Source organism: Pan paniscus, chromosome 6 (genome assembly GCF_029289425.2).
Source record: "Pan paniscus chromosome 6, NHGRI_mPanPan1-v2.0_pri, whole genome shotgun sequence".
Taxonomy (NCBI): domain Eukaryota; kingdom Metazoa; phylum Chordata; class Mammalia; order Primates; family Hominidae; genus Pan; species Pan paniscus.
This window is the reverse complement of record NC_073255.2, coordinates 168,737,939-168,753,946: the sequence shown is the minus strand read 5'-3', so window position 1 is coordinate 168,753,946 and position 16,008 is coordinate 168,737,939. Positions and strand designations below refer to the sequence as shown.

General features: G+C 42.3%; 1 long non-coding RNA gene across 1 annotated transcript in view; it reads right to left on the bottom strand.

The window, feature by feature from the left end:
- LOC130541675 (uncharacterized) overlaps positions 1–15,145 on the bottom strand; it is a 38,682-nt gene extending 23,537 nt beyond the window's left edge. Inside the window, exon 1 of the long non-coding RNA XR_008955753.1 lies at positions 14,794–15,145. This is a non-coding gene — a long non-coding RNA (uncharacterized LOC130541675). The remainder of the gene's footprint in view (positions 1–14,793) is intronic.
- Between the last annotated feature and the right edge of the window lie 863 nt (positions 15,146–16,008).

Sequence of the window (16,008 nt, the reverse complement as noted above, 5' to 3'; positions counted from 1 at the left end):
GACTGTACTAGGTTGACCCATATGAAATTGGTGCTATGCAACCATTTTTTACCTAAAAAATGACAATTTTATATGGTTCAATCTAATACATTTCTTTTCTGGTGCCCCTTTCCAAGGAACTAAAAGCATTCTTTATTCCCATGCTTTCCTCCTATGGTATTTTAAAAATAAAAGTAGAAGAGTGGGATTGACTGCCACAGCCCCCAACCACCTGCCCCTCAGTTCACAAGTACAGAAACTGGGAGATTTAACAGAAAGAAGAAAATCATTCAAAACACAACTTCTGCTTTCTTTGCTGTACAGAGCTTTTACATTCGATGTGGTCCTACCTGCTTACTTTCGTTTTTGTTGCCTGAGCTTTTGGTGTCATTTCCATATTATCATTGCCAAGAACTATGTCACAAAGCTTTCCTGTATGTGTTCTAGGAGTTTTAGGGTTTCAGGTTTCATGTTTAAGTCTTTAATCCATTTTGAGTTGATATTTATGTATGGTGTAAGATAAGGGTCCAATTTCATTCCCTTGTGTATGGATATCCTGTTTTCCCAATACCATTTATTCAAGAGACTATCATTTCCCCCTTGTGTGACCTTGGCACCCTTGTGGAAAATCACTTGACCATATATATGTGGATTTATTTCTGGGCCCTCTGTTCTGTTCCATTGGTCTAGATGTCTGTCTTTATGCAAGTACAATACTGTTTTTATTACTGCAGCTTTGTAATATATTTTGAAATCAGGAAGTATGATGCCTTCAATTTTGTTCTCCTTTCTCAAGATTAGTTTGGCTATTCATGGTCTTTTGTGGTTTTACATGAATTGTAGAATTTTGCCTCCATTTCTGAAAAAAATTTATTGGAATTTTTTATAGGTATTTGCATTGAATATGTAGATTGATTTGTGCAGTAGAAACATTTTAACAATATTAAATCTTTCAATCCATGAACATAGGTCTTTCTTGGTTGTGTCTTCTTTAACCTCTTTGTCACTATTTTAGAGTTTTCAATAGACAAGCCTTTCATCTCTTTAATGAAATGTATACCTAAGGCCGGGTGTGGTGGCTCATGCCTATAATCCCAGCATTTTGGGAGGCCAAGGCGGGCAGATCACCTGAGGTCAGGTGTTTGAGACCAGCCTGGCTAACATGGTGAAACCCCGTCTCCACTAAAAATACAGAAAAGTAGTTGAGAGTGGTAGTGTGCACCTGTAATCCCAGCTACTCGGGGGAGGGGGGCGGGGGGCTGAGACAGGAGAATTGCTAGAACCCAGGAGGCAGAGGTTGTGGTGAGCTAAGATCTCACCACTGCACTCCAGCCTGCGTGACAGAGTGAGACTCTGTAGCAAAAAAAAAAAAAAAAAAAAAATTATACCTAAGCATTTTATTCCTTTTGGAGCTATTGTAGGTAGAATTGTTTTCCTAATTTCCTTTTCAGATAGTTCATTGTTAATGTATAGAAATGCAACAATCAACACAGTAAAAAGGCAACCCACGAAATGGGAGAAAATATTTGCAAACCATATCTCTGATATAGGGTTAATCTCCAAAATATATTAGGAACTCCTACAACTCAATCACTCAAAAAAACTAACAATACAATTTTTAAAAGGCTAAGGACTTGGATAGACATTTCTCCAAAAAAAACTTACAAATTGTCAACAGATACATGAAAAATACTCAACTTTACCAATGACCGGTGAAATGCAAATCAAAACTACAATGAGACATCTATCTCCTCACATTTATCAGAATGGCTATTGTCTGAAAATAAAGATAAAAAAATACACAGTGGTAGTGAAAATGTAAGAGAATTTGAAACCCTTGCACACTATTGGTGGGAATGCAAAATGGTACAACCACTACGAAGAACAGCATGGGGGTTCCTCACGAAATCAAAAATAAACTACTATATGGCTTAGCAATCCCACTTCTGATTATCTATTGAAAAGAATTAAAATCAAAATCTCAGCCGGGCGGGGTGGCTCACGCCTGTAATCCCAGCACTTTGGGAGGCCGAGGTGCACCGATCACGAGGTCTTGAGTTCGAGACCAGCCTGACCAACATGGTGAAACACCGTCTCTACTAAAAATATAAACATTAGCCGGACATGGTGGCACATGCCTGTAGTCCCAGGTACTTGGGAGGCTGAGGCAGGAGAATTGCTTGAACCCGGGAGGTGGAGGTTGCAATGAGGCAAGATTGCATCATCGTACTCCAGCCTGGGTGGCAAAGAGAGACTCTGTCTCAAAAAAAAAAAAAAAAAAAAAAAAAAACCTCAAAGAGATATTAGCACTCTCATGCTCATTATAGCATTATTCTCAATAATCAAGTTGTGGAAACAGCCTAAATGTCCATCTACAGATAAATGGATAAAGAAACAAGAAAAAAAATACTATTTAGCCTTTAAAAAGAAGGAAACTCTGCAATATGCAACTGCAGCATGCAATATGGGTGAACCTTAAGGACATTATGCTACATGAAATAAGCCAGTTGCAGAAAGTACACAAACGATGTGTCCCTCCACTTACATGAAGTATCTAAAATAGTCAAATTCACAGAATCAAAGAATGCAGTGATGGTTGCCAGGGGCTGGAGTTGGTGGGGGTGGGGAGGAAGAAATGGGGAGTTACTAATAAGAGGCATAACATTTCAATTGAGTAAAATGAATAAGCTGTAGAGATCTGCTGTACGACAATGCACCTATAGTCAACAACACTGTACTGTACACTTAAAAATGTGTGAAGAAGGTAGATCTCATGTTAAGTGTTCTTACCACAGTGAAACAAAATTTTAAAAAGCACACATACAACTGCTGCAAACTGGGCATAAAAGAGTAATATATCCAGAATAAACAGAACTTAAAGCTGCTTCCCCATCGTCCACATTCGCACCCTCTGCTTTAGACCTGTTTTCCCTAAGAAGTCGGCTGGGCAATCTAAAACTCGCTTCAGGGACAAAATACATCCTGCCTGTCCATAAGTGTAATCTACTGGAGCCCAAGAGATTCTGACTGTGTAAAGTAAAATTCCAACCTAAGACTTCCTAAAGGACTGGGGATGAGAGGAGAGGAAATTAAAGTTTAATAGAATGGAAACTCAGAAAACGGACAAATGCAAATTAGGAGAGAGAAGCAGAAATTCTTCTCATTTTCAAAAGGCTCTTCATTAATTTATTTGATAGCATTCTGAGAATTTGTTTAAGGAATGCAGGGATGTGTAGATTCGAGAGTGCAAGAATGACTCTTCTCTGCTTCTGGGCAAGGAAACGGATTTGCACTGTAGCAAGAAGTATTACTGATGAGTACGAAAAACTTCCTGGATTGTGAAGGAGGGGGATAGCATCACACCATGAAATGTCTTTGTCTGGAGGTATTATAGTAGAGGAGCCCACTTGGAGAGATCGGGATTAATTTTGTCTTTATTCGACATTGTCCTTCTCTGCCAGAGTCCCCTGTGGCTGGATGGTAGACTAGTCTCTATGGCCACATTGGGCCTCTTTGAAGTAGCTATGGCCACTGGGAAGAATGAAGATGAGCATTAGACAGTAGATTCCTCTGCAGAGCTGGGGCGCTCCATCCAGCCAAGAAAACCCTTCTCCCATAAAGACCCCTTTTACGGGAGCCATGGGGTGTTGTCGCTTGCAACCTCTTCCGACACATATACTTCCTGAAACAGAGAGGGAGGAAGAGCTACCTGAAAAGGTCTCCTCCTCAGTGTGACGTGGGGGAATGGAGGAGGAGTGATGTATGCTTAGCTTATTTTTAAGCAAGTGACATACAGACATGGAGAATGAAAATGCAAGATAGTTTTGAAGCTGCAACCTTTCTCGGGGGATCTGCTAGGAGATGGGCTCTCTGCGGGGCAGCTCCATTTCCCTATGTTTTGTGTTACTGGGCGGTTGAGGGGGAGCACTTCCCACTCCTGTAAAGCCAGACAAACCTGCCACTTGAATCCCCATCTCCTGGTGACTTGGGTGCACAGTGGCAGTATATGGCAATAGAATTAATGTGGCTCTAAAGTAATTTGAAAATGGCAAGAGTAGTGAATTATCACATGAAAATGCAAATTGTTCCTTATCTGGACTGTTCCACAGATGCTATGATTCATCACTGAGTGTTCAGCTGTATTTCCAAGTAAGATCTCAGTGAGAAGGTAGAAAGGCAGGGCTGAGGCACGTTCTGCCTGGAGAGATTTATAGCTCCTTTTATCCAGATGTAAAGTACATGAAGTTGGGAGGGAATATTAAACCTATAAAATCTCAATCTATCATGGAGTCCTTATTTGAGGAGGGCCAAAGGACACACAAGCATACACTTAAATCCTCCAAAATTTCCTCTCCCCAGACATGCATATACCTTGTAGGCAATTCACCCTTCACTTTACCTTCTTACCTGAGTCAAGCCAAATTCTTCTATCCATCCATCCACCCACCCATCCACCCTCCTACACATCCATCCATCCAGAGTTTCTTTCATATATTTATTCATTTTTAGTGGGTATATTGGCGAATCCATTAAGCCCTCACTTCTGGCCACAGTCACAGTTTCTGATTAAGAAAAGAGATCCAAATGAGCTTTTTTTTTTTTTTTTCTCTTTCACTAACATTTGTAGTGGATGCTTGTTAAAGAGGAGATGCTAAACTTGAGAACTGGATCAGAGCCCAGTGTGTGAATGAAAAGCAATTGTCTAAAAGCTGGAATCCAAAGGAAGACATCCCTTAGCCAGGTCGGGAGGTAATACTCACATAGTGCTTTCCGGGTGCCAGTGCAGTTCTAAGTGTTTTATGAATACTAATTTATTTACTGAGATCAGAAGATGAGTGTCACCCTGAGTGAAAGCTACTGGCGGATCACACTTCCACTTTTGGCAACTATTAATATCATGGAGAAAAGTCCCTTAAGCTCAGGATATGTCCCGAGGGGGCCAAATCTAGGGTCTTTTGCAGAGTCTCTGTACCTCCTAGTGTAGGTCAAAGTAGGCTCCAGGAGACTGCCACAGAATGGGTGGCTTCCCCAACCTCCCTGTGTTCCCAGATATCCTTGTATCTCTTCCTGGCAATCTGGGAAGACTGACCAGTAAGCAACCATCCAAAAGGCTGTTCCACAAATGATTTCCTGAGCAACAGTGCTGCTGAAACAAAGAGCTCCTGCATGGGAAGGGTGGGCAGCAACCCTGCAAAGGGAGCCTGGGGCTACTGCCAACTGGAGGCTTTAGAGCAAAGTTCCCCCACCCCCAGGCCGCAGACGGGTAAGAACCGGGCTGTACAGCAGGAGGTGAGTGGAGGGCAGGTGAGCAAGCATTACCTCCCAAGCTCCGCCTCCTGTCAGATCAGCAGCAGCATTAGATTCTCATAGGAAGGTGAGCTCTTTTGTGAACTCGGCTTCTCAGATTCCAAGGAAGAGATACAAGGATATCTAGGAATATGGGGCGGTCAGGGAAGCCACCCATTCTGTGGCAGTCTCCTGAAGCCTACTTTGACCAACACTAGAGGTCAAAACACTATCTATTCCAGGCCCCTCTCCTAGCTTCTGGCAGGTTATTGGCTTGTGGAAGCCGAGCTCCAATCTTCGTATGGTGTTCTCACCTGACTCTAGCATGACTTCATCTTAACGAACTCATCTGCAAGGACTCTATTTCCAAATAAGGTGTCAGTCTCAAGTGCTGGGGGTTAGGACTTCCACTTATCAATGGGGACACAATGCAATCCCGTAACACAAGCTACGGGATTTGGACTTTACAACAAACTGTCAAAGGACTGCAGCCTCCAATTACAGGCCCCTCCATATAAAATTTGGCCTTCCAAAGCCCCCTACCGCCGATGTCTAAAAACGATAACGAGAGGCCATGTCGGAGGCCTCCCAACCCTGCTTCCTGTGAACATTTCAGCAGGGAAGACACCATAGCTGGTATTCCCAAAGCTCAGATGCCACTGTCAGAGTTGCTTCCAGCATCCTTGTCATACTTCTCACCTCTTGGTCCCTTTGATATGTAGTTTCAGGAGAGACACAGAATTGCTCTTTTTCCTAAACACACTAGCTGTCCTCCCAGAAGAAGCTGCATAGAGGGGTTTTGAGTGTTTGACCATCCTTCTCATGCAGACAGACACAACCCTCCCAGACTTCTGCATGTTCCACTTCAGCCCTCCACCCGCAAGGACTGCCCTGCAGATATCAATAGTTTTCTACAACACGAGAAGTGGAGAGCTGGGAGCGACCATATGTAGAAGGCCACGTAAGACTTAACAGCATCTAAACCAAGCAGAGGAGGCGCCTGTTTCAGATGCTGTTACAGATAAATTACCTTTAGTGAGATGTAATTTACATACAATAAATTTCATCAAATTTTAGCATATAACTCAGTGCATTTTGACAGATATACATGGGTGTGTAAACACCACTACAGTCATGACACATAGTATTTCTATTCCTTGTGCTTCTTTTCAGACTATCTTCTCCTCCGCCCTCCATGGCAACCACTGTTATGCTTTCTGCTGCCGTAGTTTTGGCTTTTTCAGAAGGTCACATAAATGAAATGATTAGCTATGGAGACTTTTGTGCCTGGCTTCCTTCACTTAGCACCATGTTTTTGAGATTCTTCATGTTGCTTATGCCAGTAGCTCATTTCTTTTCACTGCTGAATAGTATTCCATTATGTTCATTTGCCACAATTTGCTTATCCATTTATTTGTCATTAGACATGAGGGTTATTTCCAACTTGGGTCCAATAAGAATACAATTGCTATGAGCATTTGAGTATGTCTTTGGGCTGACCTAAGGTTTTCATTCCTCTCAAGTGAATACCTAGGAGTGGGATTTCTGGGTGGAATAGCAAAACTGTATTTAACTTTTTAAAAACTGCCGCTGGGCTCGATGACTCACACCTGTTATCCCAGCACTTTGGGAGGCTGAGGCGAACAGACCACTTGAAGTCAGGAGTTTGAGACCAGCCTGGCCAACATGGCGAAACCCCGTCTCTACTAAAAATAAAAAAAGTTAGCCAGGCATGTACCCGTAATCCCAGCTACTCGGGAGGCTGAGGCAGAAGAATTGCTTGAACCCGGAGGCGGAGGTTGCAGTGAGCCAAGTTCGTGCCACTGCACTCCAGCCTGGGTGACAGAGCGAGACTCCGTCTCAAAAAATAAAAAGAAAGAAAGAGACTGCCAAACTGCTTCCCAAAGTGGCTGTGCTGAGTGCTTTGCTGCACTGTGCTGAGTGCTGCTGCATTCTCAGCAGCAAGGTATGACAGTTCACATTGCTGCACATCTTCATCAAAACTTAAAATCATCAGTTCTTTAAATGTTAGTGATAGTGGTAGCTCACTGCAGCATTAATTTGCATCTCCCCAATGAGTAATAATGTTGATCATCTTTTCAGGTGCTCATTTGCTATTTATATGTCTTCTTTGGTGACATGACTGTTTAAATCTTTGCCCATTTTTTATCATGGTATTTGTCTTATTAATCAGTTTTAAGGATTCTGATCCATGAACATAATACATATCTCCATTTATTTAAGTCTTTTTTAGACTCTTTCAGCAATGTTTTATATTTTTCAGTGTGAAGGCCTTGCACATTATTTCTTGCACTTGAAAAGAATATGCAGTCTGCTCTTGTTGGATAAAATGTTTTATAAATATTAATGAGATCAAGTTTGCTAATAGTGCTTATGACCTCTAGATACTTGCAGATTTTTTTTGTAGAATTGTTCTATAAATTTTTCGAGAGAGGACTATTGAAGTCTCCAACTGTAATTGTGGGTTTTTCTATTTCTTCTTTCAGTTCTATCTGTTTTGCTTTGTTTATTCTGAACCTTTATGTTTAGGTATACATGCATTAAGAAATTTTATGTCCTCTTGGTGAATTGACCCCTTTTATCATTATATAATGCCCTTCTTTATCTATGGTAATTTTTCTTATCCTGAAGTCTGATTTGTCTCATATTAATAAAGCCACATAAGCTTTCTTTGTCTCAGCATTAGCATAGCATATTTTTTCCATACTTTTACTTTTAGCCTATCTTTGTCTTTGTATTTGAAGTGGGTTTCTTACAGGTAATATGTAGTGGGTTTTGCCTTTTTATATCCAATCTGACAATTCTTTTATTTTGAATGTTTAGACAATTTACATTTAATGTAATCATTTGTATGATTAAATTTAAATCTACCATCTTATTATTTGTTTTCTTTCTTTCTTTTTTTTTTTTTTTTTTTTTTTTTGAGATGGCATCTCGCACTGTCGCCCAGGCTAGAGTGCAGTGGTGCGATCTCGGCTCACTGCAAGCTCCGCCTCCCGGGTTCACGCCATTCTCCTGCCTCAGCCTCCCGAGTAGCTGGGACTACAGGCTCCCGCCACCATGCCCGGCTAATTTTTTGTATTTTTAGAAGAGACGCGGTTTCACCGTGTTAGCCAGGATGTTCTCGATCTCCTGACCTCGTGATCCACCCACCTTGGCCTCCCAAAGTGCTGGGATTACAGGCATGAGCCACCGCACCCAGCCTTATTTGTTTTCTATTTATCTCATGTGTTCTTTTTTCCTTGTTTTTCCATTTTTTTCTTACTGTATTTTTAGGACACCATTTTATCTCCAATATTAGCTACACTCTCTTTGTTTCATTTTTTTAGTGATTACTTTGGGGTCTGTTAAGTTATCCCAATCTGCCTTCCAACAATATAATATCTTCTCACATATAGTGTAAGAATCTTACAGTAGTTTATTTCTATTTCTTCCTAGTATCTTTTTTGCTGTTGTCATACATTTATTTCACCCAATAAACCATAAGTTACATTGCTATTATTTTTATGTAAAACAATTATTAAGTCATGCATTTAAAAATGAGAAAGAATTTGTTTTATATCCATCCATATATTTAGTACTTGGAGAACTCTTCATTCCTCTGCATAGATCTAAACTTTCATCTGTTCTCATATTTCTTCTACCTAAAGAACTTACTTTTTTTTTCCAGTTCTGGTCTGCTGTGATATATTCACTCACCTTTTGTTTGTCTCAAAAAGTTTTCATTTCATCTTCATTTTAAAAGATATTTCTAACACTAATGAGAATGAGACTCTGTTTCAAAAAAAAAAAGAACTAATGAGAAATATGAAGTCTTTTGCTCTTATCTGATGTATCTGGGGAAAATGAATACATAAATAAATAAAATATATTTTTGCTAGGGATAGAATTCTAGATGGAGAATTGCTTTTTTTTTTTTTTTTCTATCATACCTTAAAATGTTGCTCTGTTATCTTCTGGTTTGCTTAGTTTATGATAAGAAGTCTGCTATAATTTTATCTTTGCCACTTTGTGCAGAGCATGTTTTTGGCTACTTTCACAATTTCCTGATTATCTCTGGCTTTTAACAATTTGATTATATCCTTCACCCACTTTTTGATGGGGCTGTTTGCTTTTTTCTTGTAAATTTGTTTGAGTTCATTGTAGATTCTGGATATTAGCCCTTTGTCAGATGAGTAGGTTGTGAAAATTTTCTCCCATTTTGTAGGTTACCTGTTCACCCTGATGGTAGTTTCTTTTGCTGTGCAGAAGCTCTTTAGTTTAATTAGATCCCATTTGTCAATTCTGGCTTTTGTTGCCATTGCTTTTGGTGTTTTAGACATGAAGTCCTTACCCATGCCTATGTCCTGAATGATAATGCCTAGGTTTTCTTCTAGGGTTTTTATGGTTTTAGGTCTAACGTTTAAGTCTTTAATCCATCTTGAATTAATTTTTATATAAGGTGTAAGGAAGCGATCCAGTTTCAGCTTTCTACATATGGCTAGCCAGTTTTCCCAGCACCATTTATTAAATAGGGAATCCTTTCCCCATTGCTTGTTTTTCTCAGGTTTGTCAAAGATCAGATAGTTACAGATATGCAGCTTTATTTCTGAGGGCTCTGTTCTGTTCCATTGATCTATATGTCTGTTTTGGTACCAGTACCATGCTGTTTTGGTTACTGTAGCCTTGTAGTATAGTTTGAAGTCAGGTAGCGTGATGCCTCCAGCTTTGTTCTTTTGGCTTAGGATTGACTTGGCAATGCGGGCTCTTTTTTGGTCCCAAATGAACTTCAAAGTAGTTTTTTCCAATTCTGTGAGGAAGACATTTATGCAGCCAAAAAACACATGAAAAAAATGCTCACCATCACTGGCCATCAGAGAAACGCAAATCAAAACCACAATGAGATACCATCTCATGCCAGTTAGAATGGCAATCATTAAAAAGTCAGGAAACAACAGGTGCTGGAGAGGATGTGGAGAAATAGGAACACTTTTACACTGTTGGTGGGACTGTAAACTAGTTCAACCATTGTGGAAATCGGTGTGGCGATTCCTCAGGGATCTAGAACTAGAAATACCATTTGACCCAGCCATCCCATTACTGGATATATACCCAAAGGACTATAAATCATGCTGCTATAAAGACACATGCACACGTATATTTATTGTGGCACTACTCACAATAGCAAAGACTTGGAACCAACCCAAATGTCCAACAATGATAGACTGGATTAAGAAAATGTGGCACATATACACCATGGAATACTATGCAGCCATAAAAAATGATGAGTTCATGTCCTTTGTAGGAACATGGATGAAATTGGAAATCATCATTCTCAGTAAACTATCGCAAGAACAAAAAACCAAACACCGCATATTCTCACTCATAGGTGGGAACTGAACAACGAGAACACATGGACACAGGAAGGGGAACATCACACTCTGGGGACTGCTGTGGGATGGGGGGAGGGGAGAGGGATAGCTTTTGGAGATATACCTAATGCTAAAAATGATGAGTTAATGGGTGCAGCACACCAGCATGGCACATGTATACATATGTAACTAACCTCCACATTGTGCACATGTACCCTAAAACTTAAAGTATAATAATAATAAAATAAAACAAAATAAAATAAAATAAAAACAATTTGATTATAATGTGCCTTGATGTAATTTTCCTTATGCTTTTTCAACTTTGGTATTGTTGATATTGTTGGATCTATAGGTTCAGATTTTTCATCAAATTTAGAAAATTTTTGGCAGTTATTTCTGGAAATATTTTTCTGTCCTACCCTTTTCTCCTCTCTTTCTGTAATTACAATTACATGCAATAGGCCACTTACTATTATACCACTAGTCACGCACAATTCTGTTTCTTTTTTTAAGTCTTTTTCTCCTGTGCCTAATTTTGAATTATTTTTAATTTTTTTTGTTTGTTTTTTTGTTTTTTGAGATGGAGTTTTGCTCTGTCGCCCAGTCTGGAGTTCAGTGGCATGATCTCGGCTTACTGCAACCTCTGCTTCCCAGGTTCCAGCGATTCTCCTGCTTCACCCTCCTGGGTAGCTGGGATTACAGGCGCATGCTACCACCATGACTAATTTTTGTATTTTTGGAGAGACAGGGTTTCACCATGTTGGTCAGGCAGGTCTTAAACTCCTGACCTCAGGTGATCCGCCCACCTTGGCCTCCCAAAGTGTTGGGATTACAGGCCTGAGCCACCGTGCCCAGCCTATGCTATTACTTTAAGTTCACTGATATTCACTTCTGTAGCATCTTATCCACTGTCAATTCCACCCAGTGTATTTTTTCATTTCAGTTGTTGTGTTTTTCATCTCTAAAAGTTTCACTTGACCTTTTTTTATATCCTCTATATCTCTCCTTCTCCTATTCTTATGTTCTTTCTTGGATATACAGATCATTTTTATAATTATTTTGATATATTTGTCTGCTAATTCCATCATCTTTGTAATGTCGGAGTCTATTTCTACAAATTGATTTTTCCCTCAGTTGTTCATCTTATTTTCTTGCTTCTTCCAATGCCTTATAGTTATATATGTATTGCATGTGCTCTCATACACAGTTAAGTTACTCAAAGTCCGTTGAATATTTTTGAGGCTTGCTTTGAAACTTTGTTAGGGCAGGTCCAGAACAACTATCAGTCTAGGGTTGTTTTGGCTCTACTACTGAGGAACGCTCTTCTGAGGATTCCACTCCATGCCTTATTTATCATGAGCCCTTTCCACTCTAGCTGGTGGGAATATGAATTATTCCCACCCTTCTGTGAGCTCTAGCAATTGTTTAGTCTACTGCTTTCTACTGGGTTTTCACCCGCCGTGGTGAGTTTCCTTTCATGCATGTGCTTATCAGTACTCAGCCCAAGCTTCAAGAAGACATTGCTACAGATCGCTAGAGATCGCTCTCTGGGCAAGTCCATACTCTGCCCTGCAAATTCAAGTTACCTTGTTCTCCCCAAAGTCTGATACTGTCTTCTCAAGTGAACAAGATTACCAAGCCACATTTTTCTCCCCTCACCCTCACCTCACACTGTAGCTTAGAAACTGCCTCCAGGATTAAGCTGGTACAATCCTAGGACTCGCCTCTTTTGTTTTCTTTTTCTTAGAGCTCATACTCCTGCGCTATCTGCTGTCTGTAAACTATTGTTTCATGCATTTTGTTTTGATGGTTTAGTTGTTTAAAGTGAGAGCATAAATCCGATCCCAGTTACTCTATTGTTGCTGTTGCTGGAAGTCAGTATCTATAAGGAATTTTAAAGGATAGATTTCCACATTTCCCACACTGATCTATCCTGTTATCCCATTTAACCTCACTATTATCCCTTCTGAACAGCCATATTTTAGATCTACTGGAAGGGGTTTGGCACAAATACAGTCTTCAGGATACTGCTAGGGCTTTACCAGCCTTAAGCATGCACTCTCCAGGCAGCAGAAGAATGGGAACTCAGCTGCTCTTAATACAATGGTGCCTTAATTTCTTATCACAGAGAAACGTGTATTTGGCCAAATGACCTGAGCCTAATCAGTGGGGATGCCGAACAGAGCCCTGTATTGGAAGGAACCTAGTTATCAAGGTAGGAACAGATGGAGTGGGGAAGGAGTGATGCCCGTGGCATCTGGGGAGGGGGAACTAGAACTAAATTCTAGTTCCATTCTGCTGCTTAGTGGCAGTGTTCATTTTGGGCATGTCACTGAGTTCAGTTTTCTCATCTGGATGACTTCGAAGTCTCCTTCTAATTTTAACAGTTTATGCTCCTAGAATCTGATCATGGTCTCTTTCCATCAGCTTTTCCACATAGGTAAGTTATGCACGCATTCTTCTCTGTTCCGTGATCCTGAACACTGCCACCCATCAGTTCTCATTATTGCTGCAGAGGGTCTTCTGGGTTGAGGGGGCCCCCATATGACCTCAATGCTGGGCCATTATCTTCCTGGGCTCACCTCTTACTTTATTTCTTCAAAAGGACATATATGTGTCATCTCATGTGCCAGATTCTTCTTTCCCATTTGCCATCATATATAAATGCATGTTCCAAATCCCTGGTAACTCCAGTCGTGACAACTGCAGTCTTCCCTCCCCTCCCCAAATGCAACAGGCATCACTCCTTCCCCACTCCATCTGTTCCTACCTTTACAACTACCTGCTGGATGCTATGATAGTCACTGCACATCTCTGGGCCTGGCATCAGGAGAAGTGGAACAGAGTAGGGTCCAACAAGAGCTGATAAGATTGCTGTAAAATAGCAATCCCTATATCAATGTGTCCATGGTCCAGCAATCAAGCCCAGAGAACTCATTCCATTCCCTGTGGAAATTTAGTGAAAAAACCCTTAGGATTTCACTTAGGGTGAAATTGTTAGGATACAGACATTCATCTCTGACTCTGACCACTCTATCCCTGGATAACCTTCCTTCCGTGGACCTTGTTTCTCTCCTATCTAAAATGGGGTGCACCATTGCTGGGCCCTCCATGACTCAGCGTTGCTGATAGGACCAATAAGATCATAATGGTGAGGACAGAGTTTGCTGGATGCAAGGAGGCAGCAACAGTACTGAGATAATTAGCTTTTCTGTACTGATGAGCTGCAAATGCACACACAGGAACTTTCTTTTCAGGCTTTCAGGCTGTTAAAAGATACTGTGATTTCCCAGTTCACCCCTAGAATTTCTTTGTGTTGTCCTGAAGAAAAAGAGAGGGAAACAGGGGGAAGGTTTACTCCACAGTTGCTATTTTAGTATCCAGAAGAGTCAGCCTTGTTGATTGCAGAGAGATTGTTATCTCTTTCAGGGCTCAGTGAAGGTCACCTTCAAATCTTTTTTGCTAAGCCAGAGGCTCCTTTTTCCCTTGTGCTCAATTGATGCAAAACCTGGGACAGTGGAGTGAAGAGCGGGTGGAAGGGGCACTGTGCAGCAGAAGCCCTGAGAGCTAAAAGAAGAACTCGGTTCTCTTGGTAGGAAAGAGGGAGGAAAAGGAACAGGTAAGAGGGATGTTTAATGCCACTCCCCGCCACTCCCAGCAGTACACTATAATAGATGTCTGGGAGGAATCTGAGAAGTCACTTTTAATAATGCAGATAAGGACATAATTAATGCCCTTATCTGCACCAGATCTCCCCCAGGAAGACAACAGGATAACTGGGAGGGAAGGGTTGTAGATTTGGAGTCATAGCTCTTCTATGGATGCCTGTGATTAGGATGCAGCTGCTGCCTGGGGGGCCGAGGCTAAGGAGGGGAAGGGAGCCATCAGAAGGATTCTCAGAGATGTGACACCAATGGCAGGAGCTACAGCTATTAAAAGAGTTGATAGATGTAATTCACTTAGCATACAGTCTAGCACATTCTCAACACTGCAGGAGCAGAAGCGAAGGGGGTATTCAAACACTGACTCAGCCCTTCATAGGTGTAGCAAGAGGGGCAGGGAGTGTATCACACAAGGGATACACAGAGATGCCCGTGTCCAGAATTGGTGGGTTCTTGGTCTCACTGACTTCAAGAATGAAGCTGCGGACCCTCACCGTGAGTGTTACAGTTCCTTAAGATGGTGTGTCCGGAGTTTGTTCCTTCTGACGTTCGGACGTGTTCAAAGTTTCTTCTGGTGGGTTCGTGGTCTCACTGGCTTCAAGAGTGAAGCTGCAGATCTTCCCGGTGAGTGTTACAGCTTTTAAGGTGTGGGGAGTTGTTCGTTCCTCCCGTGGGGAGTTGTTCATTCCTCCCCGTGGGTTCGTGGTCTTGCTGGCCTCAGGAGTGAAGCTGCAGACCTTCGCAGTGAGTGTTACAGCTCATAAAGACACTGTGGACCCAAACAATGAGCAGCAGCAAGATTTACTACAAAGAGCGAAAAAACAAAGCTTCCACCGTGTGCAAGAGGCCCCAAGCAGGTTGCCATTGTGCGTTTATTCCCTTATCTGGCCCCACCCACATCCTGCTGATTGGTCCATTTTACAGAGAGCTGATTGGTCCGTTTTACAGAGAGCTGATTGGTCTGTTTTGACAGGATGCTGATTGGTGCATTTACAATCCCTGAGCTAGACACAGAGTGCTGATTGGTGCATTTACAACCCTCTAGCTAGAGGTAAAAGTTTTCGAAGTCCCCACTAGATTAACTAGACACAGCACTGACTGGTGTGTTTACAAACCTTGAGCTAGACACAGAGTGCTGATTGGTGTATTTACAATCCTTTAGCTAGACATAAAGGTTCTCCAAGTCCCCACCAGATTAGCTAGATACACAGTGCTGATTAGTGCATATACAATCCTCCAACTAGACATAAAAGTTCTCCAAGTCCCCACCCAACTCAGGAGCCCAGCTGGCTTCGCCTGGTGGATCCCGCACCAGGGCCGGGGCGGAGCTGCCTGCCAGTCCCGAGCTGTGCACCTGCACTCCTCAGCCCTTGGGCGGTCGATGGGACCGGGCGCCGCGGAGCACGGGCCAGCGCTCGTCGGGAAGGCTCTGGCCGCGCAGGAGCCCAAGGCGCGGGGGGAGACTCGGACATGGCGGGCTGCAGATCCCGAGCCCTGCCCCGCGGGAGGCAGCTGAGGCCCGGCGAGAATTCGAGCGAGGCGCCGGCCGGCCGGCCGGCACTGCTGGGGGACCCGGCGCACCCTCCGCAGCTGCTGGCCTGGGTGCTAAGTCCCTCACTGCCCGGGGCCGGCAGCGCCGGCCGGCCCCTCCGAGTGCGGGGCCCGCCGAGCCCGCACCTACCCGGAACTCACGCTGGCCCGCGAGCGCT